The sequence below is a fragment of the Muscardinus avellanarius genome, assembly GCF_963383645.1.
Source record: "Muscardinus avellanarius genome assembly, chromosome: 11".
Lineage (NCBI taxonomy): Eukaryota > Metazoa > Chordata > Mammalia > Rodentia > Gliridae > Muscardinus > Muscardinus avellanarius.
Genome location: NC_137797.1, coordinates 106,900,428 through 106,917,516, shown reverse-complemented (window position 1 = coordinate 106,917,516; position 17,089 = coordinate 106,900,428).

The window sequence follows — 17,089 nt, the reverse complement described above, 5'->3', positions numbered from 1 at the left end:
GCGACCCAGGCCCCGGCTTTTGTGCGCCGCGCGCGACCCCTGCCCAGAACCCAGCGTCTTACTGGGCCTGGTTTCTCCAGGGATCTGGCGTGCTACTCGCAGTTCTGCCTGGGGCCCAGAGTCCCGCGACCCGGGCCCCATCTGGCGTGCCCAGCCCGCGACCCCAGCCCAGAACCCAGCGTCTTACTTGGCCTGGTTTCTCCAGGGGTCTGGCGTGCTACGCGCAGTTCGGTCTGGGGCCCAGAGTCCCGCGACCCGGGCCCCATCTGGCGTGCCCAGCCCGCGACCCCCGCCCAGAACCCAGCGTCTTCAAAATTTAAAAATAATAATAATATTCGCAGTCTGGTGATTAGCAGAGGCCATTTGGCATCTGTGATTATGGTAAAGAAGTCAAAGAAACTTTGAGCTTTCGACCAGCAAGTCCTAAAGAAATATGTAGTCATTCACAGCGTAGAGAATCACAGTGAGACGTTAACTTTTTGAGAAAATGCAGTAAGTTTAGTTTGTACGGTGCATTCATTCAATGAAAAATATGTCATTTGTTCAATAAAAATATATAGAAGCGGCAGTTCAAAATACTGAGTCATTAAATAATTTTTACATTTAATGAAACACTAATAATTATCAGCTCATTTGGTCTTCACAAAAGCTTTATGAGTTGATAGGCAGGATGGGTGTTGTCATTCTCCAAATCATTTCCTAAATATAGGACTTGGAATGGAAACTACAGATTCTGGAAGTATACAAAATATTTTGCCTCTGCTGTTTTTTACAGCATCGTTTCAATGGGTGACTATTTTGATCCCTAACTTTGACATCTTGATACTTTGACTTCCTATTACTGAAAGAAGTTCTCTTGCCATCTTAAAAATCATTGGTCAACTTTAACCATAAGGTTAATATTTAGAGTGGATACATTAAGTCAGTTTAATCCCCTGGTCAACTTCTTTTATTTTTTTTATACATCTTAATGAGGTACAAGATGGTGGAGGCACACATGCACACATCACTCACGTAGCCCTTCCCCAATTCCCACCCCATTCCCTCCCCATCCCTCCTTCTCATGCTTGGCTTAGTGATTGACTTTGATATGTTTGTGAATGCACATAATGGACAGTATTGATTTCTCTCTTCTCCCTCCCATCCCTCTCAGTTAGGCCACCTTATTTGCTCATCTATGGTTTCTCCTTTTTCTTCTAGAGTTTCTCCTATGACCCTATATTCCCCTGGCTTCACCATATTAGAGATGGTATCCAACATTTTACTTTTTGTGACTGACTAATCTCACTTGCATAATGTTCTTCAGTTCCACTCATTTTTTCTGCCAATGACATAATTTTGTTCTTTATGGCTGAGTAAAATTTCACTGTGTACATATCTTGTAGTTTTGTGTTCCATTCATCTGCTGATGGACATCTTGGCTAGTTCCATAGTTTGGCAATTGTGAATAGTGTGGCTAAGAACATTAGATACATATGCATTAATTTGGTAGTTTGGTTTCCATCTGGTAGATACCCAGAAGTGGTAGTTTCATTCCCATTCTTCTAAGAATCTTCCATACTGTTTTCCAAAGTGGTTGTATTAATTTTCAATCCCACCAACAATATATTAGAGTTCCCATTTCTCCATATCCTTGCCAGCCTTCATTGCTGTTTGTGTTTTTAATGATTGCCATTCTAACTGGACTTAGGTGAAAACTCAGAGTGGGATTTATTTGCATCTCTCTGATTGCTAATGAGGTTGAACATTTTTTCATACATATATTAGCCATTTGAATTTCTTCTTTTGTGAAGTGTTTATTTAGTTCACTTGCCCAGTTTTTATTAGGTTAATGTTTTCTTAGTGAGTTTTTGAGTTCTCTGTATATTCTAGATGTTAGTTCTCTATCAGAGGAATAGTTAGCAAAATATTTTTCCCATTTTGTCGACTTTCTGTTGAGGTTCTTGATTTTTGACAAAGGGGCCAAAAACATACATTGGAAAAAAGATAACCTTTCAACAAATTGATTGGCAAAACTGGTTAACCATATGCAGATAAAAGAAAGTAAACCTCACTTTCTCACCCTGCACAAGAGTCAACTTCAGATGGATCAGACCAGAGACCTTGTAGCGCCTTGTAGCTCCTTGCAAAGGGCATAGGTCCAACACTTCAACACATAGGTACAAGTAAAAACGTTCTCAACAAGATCCCAAAGGCACAAGAAATTAAAAAGAAGATCAATACGTAGGATTGCATTAAACTAAAAAGCTTCTATACAGCAAAGGAAACTATCAGGAACCTTAACAGAGAACCATGGTCAACTTATTACATGCTAAGTTAATTTCCTTTTTTCCATTGTCATGTTATTTAACTGAAAATATTTTAATTGGGAACCTCTCATTTGTCATGTAAATGTTGTAAGAGAAACCAGTTTGCCTAATACCCATGCCAAAATTCATTAATTGTGTTTTTCTTTTTCCAGTTTTGGGGATCTAACCAAGGCCTTGTGTACCCAAAACCCATGCTCCATCATGGAACTACATTCACTGACACAATTGTATTTTCTGATAATTCTCCTACTAGGCCAAATTTTCCTGAATCTAGTATTATAGATAAATACTTTATTAAAGTATTTTTATCCATCCAATTCATTAATAACAAACGTTTTCATGTGCAATTATAACCTTTCTTTGTTTTATTTTGCACTGATTGTTTCTAGCAATTCACTTACTGGAGGTCACCCAGGCACAGCCCATTGGGGTTAAAGTGCTTTAAACTAGGTGCTGTCTTCATTTAGGTGACGTTCCAAAATCATGCTCATTTTAAAGAGCAAAAAAGAGAAAGAGAAAAAAGAAAAAGGTTTTAGAGATCATTGCATTTTAAGCCTTTCTATATGAGAATCTCTAGCAACCAATAATTCTTCAACAGATTATATTTTCTCCCTCATTGCACTTCCTTTATGTTAAGAAGTAATGAATAGAATTTACCCTTTCTGACCAACTGGCACGAAGCAGAAACCCTGAATGGAATGAGATATTAGAAGTCATTTCATTGGTATAAAACATTTCAGATAAGAAACATAACATTGAAAAACAGATAGGAGATGGATATGCTTACCCAGACTTGAACATTGCACTATGCAAAAATGTACAGAAACATCAAGCTATGCTCAATATCTGTGTATAATTTTATGTGTTAATTAAAAATAAAATAAAATGGAATAAAAATGTGTAACTAGATGGTATTTTATTTTATTTACTTTTGATACTATGGATTGAAATGAACTCAAGAGGTAGTCAACCTCTGAGCTACACTCTAGCCCTCTTTTATTTTTATTTTGAAACAGAGTCTCATTAGGTTGATGAAAGTCTCACTACTTGCTGCAGTTGTCCTCCGGGCTACACTCCAAGACCTATTTTATACTTTTTTATGTGGAAACAGGGTCTCTTAAGCCAGCAAGGCTGACTTCAAACCTGCGCGATCCTCCTGTCTCCGCCTCCCAAGCGCAGGGATAACAAGCTTGCACCACCACGCCCGGCAACCCTGTTTCAAAATAAAGAATAAAATATAGGGCTGAGGGTGTAGCTCAGAGGTATAATGCCCCTCTATTCCATCCCTAGTACCACACGCACACACACAAAAAAAGATGCTTACCTAGATCGGTTAGCAACTATGCAAATTTTGTTAAACCACCACTCCGAAATTCTCATGCTCTAGACTAATTTTTTTTTTACCTTCACAGTAATAGTAATCTCAGGCTCTTGCAAAAGTACCTCTTCTTGTTTAGCCATATTAATAACTTACTCATCTTTAATATATGGAGAGATTGAGGCATAAGATAATTAGTACAAGTTATACTATGAGAAGATAAGCAAACAGTTTTTTACTTAGGAATGGGATTGGAATAAAATTCTATTGTGTGGCTATGTCACAGTTTCGAGATCCATTCATCTGTTGATGGACACCTGGGCTGGTTCCATCATTTGAAAATCGTGCTGCTTAAACACAAATATGCGTGTGACACTGTAATATTCTGACTTCATTTCCTTTGGAAAGATGCCCAAGAGGGACATAGCTGGGTCACATGGCGGATCCACTCCCAGTTTTCCGAGAAACCTCCACATTGACCTCCATAGTGGCTGAACTAGTCCACAAGTCCCCCACACTCCCCGGAAAAATGGATGAAACTTAAGGAATAGGATGCTGAGTGGGATTAGCCAGTCTCAGAAATGAACATCTGTATTTGATGTGTATGTGGAAACTAGAGAGAAATTGGGAGGCCAAAGGGACCCCGGAAAAAGAAGTGCAGACGCCAAAGGCGTGATGGAGGGTGTTTGGAAAAGGAAGACAAGGCAGGAGAGATAAGGATAACAGTTTAAACAGTGCTAGGTCCATAGATGAAATCGTCAACAGCAATCACAATGATTGTGTTTGGGAAGGAAGGAAGGAAGGGAGTGGGATTCAGAGAAACATAGCAAGTGCTGTGCGCATGTCTCTTTCTACCACCCTATATCTGAATATGTATAATTAAAATGCACCAATAAAGGTATAAAAATACTATTTGAAAGACAAGAGCATAGATTTCCAGGCAGATGTGTATTCAAACGCTTTCTCCATCACATATTAGTGGGATCCCTTGTGAGAATTATTCTCTCCGGAGGACTCAATCTCCCCTTCCACTAAGTGAAGATAATCATAGTTCTTGTTCCATAGGTTCTTGTGAGGATTAAGAAAGATAATATAGTTAGGCCAGCGTGAGGAGTGCATGAGATAATGTTATTTAACTGAACAATAGAATAATTTATGTTTGAAAGTGGCCAGAGCACTGTTAAAGGTAAAAAAAAAAAAAAAAAATTGTCACTGAACTGTATGCCTTTAATGTAATCCTAGGCGTTGGTTTCTACGTATTAATAAAATCATGGCCAATAAAATCTAGCAAATGAAGCAATAAACACAGCCATCTCACATGCTCAAAATACGGTATTTAAAAATGCACTCGCAGAGGAGACCAGAGAGCCTTTATGCAGACATCTTCCAGTGGAAACCATTTTATGCTTTTATTTTATGTAAGCAAGTGATGACAAACATCTGCTTTATTATCTTTTTTTCTACATTGCTAAAGTTCAATGATTTTCAACCTGTCATTCTAAGCCATATGTAAGACCTTACAAAATAAATATTTTGATATTCATTTCTTAATGTAGTGTATGTATTATCTATATAGGTCTTTGAAAGAATTTTGGCTGTTTTTGTTTTTTTGTGTGTGGTACTGGGTTTGGAGCCCATGGGCATTCTACCTCCGAGATACATCCCAGCCCTATCTATTGAGTTGCAGAAGGCCTCACTAAGTACCTGAGGCTGTTCATGAACCATGATCCTCCTGTCTCAGCCTCCCAAATGCTGGGATTACAAGTATGTGCCACCAAGCCCAGCTTGTTTTTGTTTTTGTTTTGTTGTTGTTGTTGTTGTTGTTGTTGTTGTTGTTGTTGTTATTGGTGGTCCTGGGGTTCCTGGAAACCCTTCTACCTCCAGGTAAGCTAGTGGGGCTGGCTTCGAACCTGTGCGATTCTCCTGTCTCCACCTCCCAAGCGCGGGGATTACAAGCGTGCGCCACCACTCCCGGATTGTTTTTGTCTTTTGAGGAAGCAAATTGTCAAGATAGGTTTCCTAGAGTCTATAGTTTAGTAAAGAATAATTCTTAACCTGGCTGCACAGAGAATGGTTTTAACACCGATACTAACAAATTATAATAACAACAGTTTGAAGAAAAATTAGGATCTTTCAAAAATCAATCTAATCTTCCAGGTCTCCATATTTATCCATTGTACTTGTGAAAAATTGTGAGCATCAGAATCACAGCCAAATTTAAGAAGGTCTGAAGTTTTAATTAAGCCTCAAAGAGTAATTAATTAGATTACCATAAAGCCCAGCCTTACCTAGGCTGGCACTGAAATAATATCAGTGTCCAATAAATTTATTTTTAACACAAATTGAGATTATATCACATTTACTAGGGAAGAAACCATACTGAAATGGACCCCCCCCCCCCCCCAGTGATGGGGATTAAACCCTCAGCCTGGTGAAAGCTAGGCAAATGTTGGCTTGCTAAGCTACACCCCTAGCTCAGACAATTGTATTTGAAAGAGTCATTTCTAATTACAGGAGACCCCCCTTGATATATTCTACCCTTAGAGAAACCTGTCTGAATTAAGGACACAATAAACTATACTCTTTAATGAAAATGCAGAGGTATTATTTTCAAATCCACACTGAAAATTTAGCTGCTAATAAAAGCACTTTTGACTAACAGACTTTCATTGCACGCTTTAATAAATAGGTAGGAATCATTTGAAATTAGTTAGACCCATTTGTATTGTGCAATATGTTAAAATCTTTACGAACAGCTTGGTTAAAAGCCTCAAGCAATCTTGTTTACACTATTAGCAAATCCTTGCTTCATAGATCACACAAAAGTAAATTTCAGCCTAGCCTAGTTCAAATTATCATAAATTCTGAATGATATTCAGCATTTTAAACCTAGAAGGGACCTCAGAGATCTTCAAGTGAAGTCTACAATAATGAGATTTTCCTGGCTGTTACTTCTAAAATGCACGCCATTTGTATAAACAAATCCCAGACTTTGCTGGATGTTTTAAAAAATGTTAGTGACGCTGCACTGTTACCTTAAAATGGCACATCCTTTCACACTTATCGAACATTTTTCAGAATATTTGGCAGTTGTTTTTGTTTGTGTTGCTCGCCGTATTGTTTTGTTTGCTTATACTGTTCTTCCCTACAAAGATCAGGGGTCTTCGTGTTAGTTGTGTGGACAGACACGATGTACAAATAACACAGCCGAAGTTAAGAAATTGTAAAAAGTCAAACCAGAACTATTAGACAGATCTAAAATCACTAGTGGTGAGAGCCACCATGTGGCTCTCTACACACAGGAGAGAAAGCATAGAATTGCACTCGGGCACTCTGCACTGCCAAGACGCATTTCACGCTGGAGGAAATCAGACAGAGAAACCTGTATGCACAACCCCGCTAAAAAGCACACTGCAGCTTCCAATAAATAGGGTTTCTCCTTGTCAAGCTTTCCGACTGTGTATTCTAGTGCCCAGAGACTTTTCTGGAACTTCCCGTGGAAAAAGTACCAAAATATGCCATCACTTTTCATGGGGAAAAAAATAGCACTTTTGTCTTTTGAACACCATCTGCCCAGTCACCCTGCTCCCACATGCAAATTACTTTATTTATCTATTCGATAAATATTTATTGAATAGCTACCAGGTGCCCGGCATATGGTATGTTGCCAAGAGGAATGCAGAAGAAATGTTAGACAGTTTCTGACCTCCAAGAGCTTTGAGTCAGACTATGGAGAAAAAACACTTTTATGAAGCTGAATTATAATGTACACGAGTGTGCAGTAATTTCCAGGAGAGTTCTAATGCTTAATCTTCTAAGAAAGGAAAGTTCAGTACAGACTCCATGACAGAAATATTCCGTAGAAGAAAAGTTTAGACCTGTTACCATAGGATTTTCTGTACTGATGCGATGAGGCAGGACATTCTCAACGAAAGAAGGACCTAGGTGTAGGAAAAGAACTCGTGAAATACAAAATGAATACTCTCTTATTCCTTTTTATTGTTTATTTTAAATCGCGTTCTTACAAAGTTGCCAAGGCTCGCCTTAGACTTAAGATCCTCCTGACTCACCCAGCTGGGGAAAATTCTAAGATCTATGTAGTATTCATTTCACAGTAAGGTCAACCTTGAAGGAAGTGGAAGACTCAGTTTAAGCCACAGAAAAAGTATGGTCCGTGGTCCAAGGCAGACAAAATTCCCTGCACAAAGCTAGATATTATGGAGCAAGCCCTGTAATCCCAGGACTTGGAAGGCTGAGACAGGAGGATCTTAAGCTCACATCCAGCCTCAGCAACTTAGAGCAACTTTCAGCAACTTAGTAAGACCCTATTTCAAAATAAAAATAAAGCTGGGAGGTGTAACTCAGAGATAGAATGCCCCTGAGTCTAATCTCCAGGAACACATAACATACACACACACACACACACACACACACACACACACACCCCTCCATGACAATTTCATCGTGTCTCCAAATGATATCTCAGAATTTTGCGAAGCCCACAAACCGTACAGAATCTTACCTCCTTAAAAGGATCAAATAGTATGGAGTGTTCTGCATATAAGGAGGTAGGAAAGGGAGGAAATGTCCTCGCTTATTAGAAAATTCCATGTACGCAAATTAGAAAATTCCATGAGCATAAAGATAGGGCACTGTCCGAGGGCAAGAAAATGAGAGCTGGAGAAATAGCTGAATGCAAATGATGGATCCTCTCTCTCTCTCTCTCTCTCTCTCTCTCTCTCTCTCTCTCTCTCTCTCTCTCTCTCTCTCACACACACACACACACACACACACACATACACATCAAAAAATTTTTATGTAACAGCTTATCTGTAGCTACAAGATAATATCTTAGATTGCTATAAGCTCAGAATTTGTAAGAAGAGTAAGAGAAAATCTAAATGACTGGAAGGAAAAGGAAAATAGAATTAAAGGGACCAAGAGGAGGATTTGGAAGGATTCTGCATGTTCGGCTGTTCAAGCCCCCTTCATCATCACAGTAGAAAGACAGAGAACCTGAAAAGAGTAAAATAGGACACATTTCTTGTATCAAAGCTCCGATGATCAGGGATCACCAACTTCTATCACAGTAGAAAAATGGAACCTCTCCTTTCTTTCCTCTTCAGCATAATGATTGCAAATGTATGTCATTTTGGACCCATATAGGAACCTTGCTTAGTATTCAAGTCTAGTTCTGATGCTGCCTGGTAATGTCCAAGGTCACCTAGATGTGGAAACCTCTTCTGACCATGATGTCTGTTGTGATTGAGGGGTTTTTTTGTTTGTTTGTTTGTTTCATTTTGTTGGTTTTTTTGGGGGGGGTACTAAAGATTGAACCCAGGGGAATTCTACTTCTGAACTATACACCCAGCATTAATTTATTTTATTTCTAAATTTTGAAACAGGGTCTTGCTAGGTTTCTGAGAATCTCACTACTGGCTGAGAATGTCCTTGAACCTGCAACCTTCCTGTCTCAGCCTTCCAAATTGTAGGATTACAGACATAAACTGTCAAGCTGTGATTGAGATTTTTACAGGCTATTAAGGTAACACAGTTTGTTGAATTAACATCTTTATGACCATAAATAAATGCTTGATACTTGTCACTGATCAAAGAGAAAATTTTGGTTACATTTTGATGTGTGTGTGTGTGTGTGTGTGTGTGTGTGTGTGTGTGTGTGTGTGTTTCTCATGCTATTTAAGGAGTTTTTAAAACCATAGCAAATTTTGGAGCTGATAGGGTGTTAAGAAGTAATACAATTCAAGCCATTTGATTTAATATATAACAGGGTCTTAAAACTTTAAATGACACTCTAAAAGGCACACAGCTTAATGACAACTGTATGTATCCTATTTCCTAGCCCAAAGTTCCTGCTTTACCATACTGTTCTATTAGGTATGGGATTAATTTTAGTAGCTAACACATTAGAAACATCTCAACTCTCAGTTCTAATCTTGGCCACTCAAATCATAAGTGATTCCAATTAGGAAATTAATTCCTTTAGCCACAGAATGTATATGTGCCAAAAATATTTCTAAGCACTTTTATAAATATAGTCCCTTATCTCTTGCTCGGAGAAGCAGAATCTAAAGATGAATGATCTGGTGTGGATTATTGATCAACACGGACAGAATGCATGTATTCCTTCTCCGGAGTCACAATGATGTGGATAGACCCCAAATCCCATATTTAGTAGCTTCTACAATTTGATAGGTCTCCCTCCAGGCTTGGCCATGTGACTTACTTCGACCAATGGAAAAGTAGAAGGTGTCATTGAAGCAGAGGCTTGATTCACTCTTGCCCACTGGGGCTTGTCTTCTTGAAACACTTATTCTTAGCGGTAAAGAATCTCAGGCTAGAGATGAGCTTTATGAAGGATCCCTCTTGGATATTCCAGCCCCAGCTATCTCCTTGTCAAATGCAGTTGCAACTTTTGAGCAACTTCATCTATTGCAAAAATTAAAAAAATAAAAATACACCCAGCTGAGCACAGTCAACCCAAAGCTGCTTCTCAATTTCTATGGCGACTTATGGCCTGGTAATAACGTGAGCATAGCCGGGCGTGGTGGCGCACGCTTGTAATCCCCGCGCTTGGGAGGCGGAGACAGGAGGATCGCGCAGGTTCGAAGCCAGCCGCGCTGGCCTAAGAGACCCTGTTTCAAAAATATAAACTAGGTCTGGGAGTGTAGCCTGGAGGTGGAAGGGTTTCCAGGAACCCCAGTACCACCAAATTAAATAAATAAATAAATAAATAAATAAATAAATAAATAAAGTGAGCATAATAGAATCTTAAAAGTATAACAGTGCATTTTTCTTAAATTGAAATTATGGAGATAATAACCTTTAGTTGGTCATCGGAATCACTACATCTTTTGAAGAACAAAACAAAAGCAAAAAAAAAAAAAAAAAAAAAAAAAATTCTGGAGAAATTCCTTCCCCGAGATTTTTCAGTCAGCAAGCAAGAGTGCTGTGTTTTGCAAAAACTGTGTTTTGCAAAATTCACCAAGTAAGTTTTAATGTAAACCGGGATGGTAAACAACTAAAGTCTGTGTTTTGCAAAAACCGTGTTTTGCAAAATGCACCAAATAAATCTAAATGTAAACCAGGTTGGTAAACAACTAAAGTCTGCCTTCGGACTTCATTGACCATGAGAAGAAATGTGCTTTAGACTTCAAAGCTTTTCATAAACAAGGAGAAAACACATGTGGGCTCAGTGGCACCTGCCTATAGCCCCTGCTCTTCTGGAGACTAAATCAGAAGGATCACAAGTTTGAGACCAGCCTGGGCAACTTAGCCAGACCCTGTCTCAAGAGAAAATAAAAAGAGCTTGAGATGTGGCTCAGTGATAGAATGCTTGCCTTCCATGGGCCAGGCCCTGGATTTGATGTCAGTACCACAAAAATAGATGATAGATAGAAAGACAGACAGACAGACAGATGCGCAAGCTGTAGTACTGAACAATATTCTGAATATGGACGGGGCAGTGAGATCTAAAGGACTATAAGGTACAATTGATGAAATTTGTATATGGACTTCAGATTAACTAATAGTGTTTCCTCTATGTTAAGTTTTCTGATTTTCATAACTCAGTTTTAATTACTTAAGGGAATGTTGAACTTTGTTTTTTTTTTTAATTTTTCTTTACTCAAAAACACATGGTAAAGTATTAAAGGGAAAGAGGCACAATGTCTCGGGTGTGTTCTCAAATATTTCAAAGAAAATAAGCATGTGTAAATACATAGAAACAGAGAATGATAAAGTAAATGGTCCAACATGTAAACAAATGATAAATTTGGGTAAATGGTATGTTAGTGATCCATGTGCTGTTCTAGAACATTTTCTGTACATTTTGAAGTTATGTCAAATTTTATTTTTAAAATTTTGTTTTAAAAACATATTTCTTTCTAAAAATGTAATGATGGGCCATTTGATTAAAAAATATAAAAAGTAGATACTAAAAAAAGCAGCTTAGCATCTATTATCCTAACAACTAGAAATGCGATTTTTTTCATATATAAATACCTTTATGTAGAATAATTGCACACTTGGGAGTTGAACTAATTGTAAATGTGAAGTGACATAAAGATTGTTCCTTTTTTTCAACTCTGAATATAAAATTTGGGCCAATAAAAAGTATAAAGTACCAATTTTCTCATGTCTCAGCCATGCAGATATAGTAGCTTAGGCACCTCACAAGTGCTGGTCAGCTTCTTGGGTCACTGAAGTGTGAGGTCAAAAATGAGACCCAAGAAAAATGTTTCTAAGTGATAGGACAAAGGAGAGAATTGAAGAGAAACAAAGAAAATTACTGGCTTACAAAGGCATCCTACTGATGGATTATCTAAAGTGGCCCCTGAGGGATAGAGCTCACTGGTAAACATTTGCCTAGCATGCATGAGGCCCTGGGTTCAAACTCTACAACCCCAAATAAATACTCAGCCTCAGAAGTTTGTATCTAAACAGAGAACACACATTCTCTCTCCCTCTCCTCTCCTCTCCTCTTCCCTTCCCTTCCCTTCCCTTCCCTTCCCTTCCCTTCCCTTCCCTTCCCTTCTCTTCTCTCTCTCTCTCTCTCTCTCTCTCTCTCCCTCCCTCCCTCCCTCCCTCCCTCCCTCCCTCCCTCTCCTCTCTCTCTCTCAAATATTTTTGTGCCAGGACCTACCCATCTTTGCCTTTTAAAAATATGGTTCTTTTAGATTAATTTTCAGCAAGTAATTTGCAATTTCTTCTGTACAGTAATTTGTTTTGGAAAGTTGCAGATATATTATTTTTCTGACCCCTTATACAGCTAAAACCATTTTCAAATAGTTTATTTCCATAGAATAAAATATATTGTTTGAAAATAAAATTCTTAGGTCATAATATTATCTTTTTCAAAATTCTTTAAATTTTCATTGTTTTAAAATATTTTACAGTGGCCTGTCTGAAACTCCTGGATCTATTTCACCTTTCTGGATCTCCTTTATTTTCCTTTTTTGTCTCAGTTGTATATTTGAGTTTTAAAATTATTATTCAGTTCTCTTATAATTCATAGCTATGTTTGTCTCTTTTATGGCTGTATCTTGAGCTAAGTGAAGCCAATCAGATCTTCACATGCAGGTTAATCAGGAAAGTTTTCTTCTGTCATATCTTTATTTACTGCTTCTCTTTCCTGTATGTCAATTTCTTATTCAAGAGCACTAATTACTTGTTGATTCTTCACTCTAGTTCTTACTTTCATGTCCTCTCTCATAAATTCCCCTCCCTTTGTCCTTGGGTGTACATTAAATGATAACTTCTCGGTTCGTTCTCCATCCTACTTGTGCTCCTGTTTTATCACCGAGAGAGGTCAGTAGTCTCAGCATCCTTTCCAATGTGACATTTACTTTTCTATTCCACTTTAGTTTTATTGAAATTTTACTTCATCTTACTTGTACATCTCATAAAGGCTCGTTCCTCCTGTATTTGTGGGTTTTTTTTTTTGTTGTTGTTGTTGTTTATTTTTTTTTTTTGGTAGTAGTACTGGGGTTCCTGGAAACCCTTCTACCTCCAGGCTACACTTCCAGACCTATTTTTTATATTTTTATTTGGAAACAGGGTCTCTTAAGCCAGCACGGCTGGCTTTGAACCTGTGTGATCCTCCGGTCCCCGCCTCCCAAGAGCGGGGATTACAAGCCTGCGCCACCACGCCCAACTCTCTTGTATTTTATTGAGCATTACAAACAGGTTCCAGAGGATAACAAACATTCTCTTACCACAAAAAAATAAATTTTAAAAGCATATTTATTTTTGGCTTTGAGTTGGTACTTCTTTTCCCTTATTCCACAGAGGTTTTTTTGTTCTTATTTACCCCTCTTTAACATACTAATATTTAATGAGACACTTTCTAAATTCAATGACTAAGAGTTCATGATGGATTGAGTATCTTTGGGCACACTCTCTAATAAAACAATAACAAAAAATATCAAATTTATAACTAGAAATAAAGGTAAGGTGCCCAGCTTCTAGATTTCACTGTGATTTTCACTGTCTGATGGGCATTTGCTCTACTAAGATGCCAATCTCTTTTACTTTTTTGTGGTTCTCTGAAACACTGCTAAAATAGAATAGACAAAAACCTAAATGTCCCAGCATGTACTGTATCCATGATATCTCTGTCATCATCTTCAGAACTTTGCTTATGGGGAAAAAAGCAGCCAAAATGCAGTGAGCAGCTGGTGGTCCTACTTTTTAACTCTTGAATATTTTTATCTAGAAGGTGATATTTCTGAGTGGTAAGCAAAATATCAGGTAGAAAGATGGGGGAGCACTGAGCACTGACCTTTAATTATCTTTAATTAAATGACCTTTAATTAAAATCCCAATATTTGGGAAGCTGAGACAGGAGGATTGCAGGTTTGAGGGCAACCTCAGTAAGTTGGCAAGACCTTGTTTCTAAATAAAATATAAAATAGATCTGGGAGTATAGCTCAGAGATAGAAAGAAATAAGGAAAGAAAAGAAAAAGAAAAAAGAAACAAAGAAAGAAACAAAGAGAAAGGAAGGAAGGGAGGGAGGAAGGAAGGAAGGAAGAGAGGGAAAATCAGTGTAAAGTAAAGGCATTCTCTCTGGATGATATATACTCTGGATATAGACCCATGGGCATAACATGAGAAAACTATAAGTGTCTTTCTATTCACTTTAGACCAAGAAAATCAGCCTACCTTTATTTAATGAAAATTCTACCTAGATTCCAGCCTCAAAGTATTTGAGATTTTTTTTTACCATATTTTGTCTTTTTCATCTTAAGTATTTTAGGACACAGTGACATCATGGTTTGAATATAGAATGTCTTTCTGAAGAGCTTACGTATTAATGTTCAGAGTTGATATAGTTAAGTCATGAGGGTTATAATCTGGTCAATGGATAAGTTCATTTTAATGGATTTACTGGGTGGTAACCTCGCAGGTGGGTGTGACAGGAGGAAGGAGACCTTGAATGTGTGGCTTAGGAACTGTGTATATGTCCTTGAATCTCCTTGCTTGATTGCTCTTGCTTTGGGCCTCCGTGATGTGAGATTAGAGGGCTTTTTCTCCCTTTTCCTGCCTCCTGACATCATGCTCTGAGCTGCCCCAAGGAGCCCAGCCACACATGGACTGAAATCTTCAGAACTATGAACAGATCAGTATCCCTTCCTCTAAGTTGTGTGTGGTCAGGCTTGCTAAGAACTCTAATGGAAACAAGCTATAGCCTTTTAACTGTGACTGTTCAAAGTGTTATTCGATTCCTGATAGTAATAACTAATAAATATCATCTGTCTAAACCTTCTTACCACTGCAAATTTTCCAAAAATCTCTGCATTCCTGTGCATTGCAGGAAACTCTTATAATTCTAGTTTGTGAGGGAAATATCCAATTTTTTTGCCTTTTTCTTTACTTGTCTTGCAAAGCTAGTAATTTTTATTTATATCAACCATCCATTGCATCTTTCTATCCGTGTTTTATTTTTCCTTGTTGCCACTCATGAAGCAAACACTTATTAAGTAGTTACTGTGTACTGGTCACTGTGAATGACCTGTGAATACTGAGATGTAGAGTCAGCTTCTCAAAACTTGTGGTCTGTTCAGGAAGACAGATGACAAAATAAACCTTTACACTAAGCCGTAATAAATCTTTCTGAATATACGTATCGTGTGAAAAATATCTAAATAATCTCATCAAGTTACATCGGATTTGATATGTTTAAAATGTTTTGTTTATCAACAACTCAGATTACATTTTTCACTTTAAACATTGTCTTCAACACTGTAGCTTTTGGGTTTAATTCAAATCAATTTGATCAGAATTTAATAAATGTCTATTGTGAGCAAGACGCTGGCTGGCACTGTGTGTGCAATGTAAAACTAAATTAGACAAAATTTGAATTCTCGAGGCCTTTATTCAAAGAATACAGATTATCTATAATTAACTTTCAATAAAGCACACACAATTTTACAGATGCACGGGAGCAGAAAAGATTAATGACAAGAATGGCCATTCGCTGAAGAGTAAAAAATTGAGTTGAGCCATATTAGATATGGTATCATTTATTGAGAAGCTTCTGTAAACTAGTTGTTCAAGTAAATGCTTTGGGTACACCACCTGAAATCTTAGACGATAGAACTTTTCTTCACTTTCACTGTCGTTATCAGTCCAGGGAACCTAAAACGAATGTGGAAGGGCATGTATTTAATGCTTTGATTACAATCCTTCTACCCACTTTGGTCCTAGAGATTGAACCCCGGGCCTCTACATCTTAGAAAAGCACTTTACCGCTGAACTACGTCCCCTGGCCCCTTCTACCCACTTCACGGGTGACGTTATTGGGAGACCAGCAGGTCTCACAACACATGGAAGTCAGTTGCTTAGAGAGAGACGCCAGTGTACACCACGCTGTGCACCCAACTTGGGTCCTTTGGCTGGTCTGCCTTTTCTGCCAGACCTGGCTCACGGCTCCATGGAGAGGTGGACTTTCCAGTTATTCTCCTGACCTCCAAAAATAGAGGATTGTAAATCACTTGCTATCGCCTTTTAGGTTGTATATGTCTAACTGCTCAAAGAATCCACCCAAGATAAATATTAAATTTGTCTCTGAGATGACAAATGTTTTCCACGTAAAATGTATGAAGTGGTCCTAGGAAGAACCATAAACACATTTGGCTCAGGTTCTTAAAGACACTATCATGTTAAAGCCCGAAATAAATTTTCCCTTAGCAGTAACCGATGAGTCTTCTCAATATGTGGAAAAGCCACATCGAAGCCTTTATAGAAGAGGGTGTCTACGATGGAAAGATGCACAACTTGTATGAGAGACAGACATGTGGTTACACTGGCCCTCAGCTTGTTTTACGTAACAGGTCTGTTGGGCTTTCTCTACCTAGGTAAAGAGTGAGCAGAGATCCTGAGAATTATTCAGAATGTTGACAACACTTAAGAGTCCCGTTTTGTGGGGCAAGGTAATTTTAGCTGAGAGTGAGTTGCTCCAATGAAGTAACTCGGAAGAAAAACACCAAGCCTGTTAGAAAAGTCGGGAAGTTTGGGGGGTTTTTTTTTTTGGCATTTTGCTTTATCATAACGTGAAGTAAAGTGTTGTTTAGTATAAATATCATCTCTCCTCATTGGCTTACGTTCTCCTGGAACACTGTAAGAAAAAACTCACTCATCTTCATTTTCTTCTGGAAATATCTATCGTCCTTTTAAAAATACTGCTCTTCAGTGAGAGGGGAGAGGAGAATCAGTGAGTTAAAGCCAGTTGTGGTTCTTTAATAGTTAAGTAGATTGTAGGAGGGCATTTAAAATATTGTAGATTTCCCCCCAGCTGCCTGGAGAAGCACAAGACTACTTTGTTGGAAGGTGTTTTTCCTCCCTAGTCATGCAAAATGTCTTGCAAAGGAGAACTAAAAACATGATGCTTATTGTGTTTTCAGTTCTATTGAAAATAATCCCTGATAAACTGTAAAAAAAAAT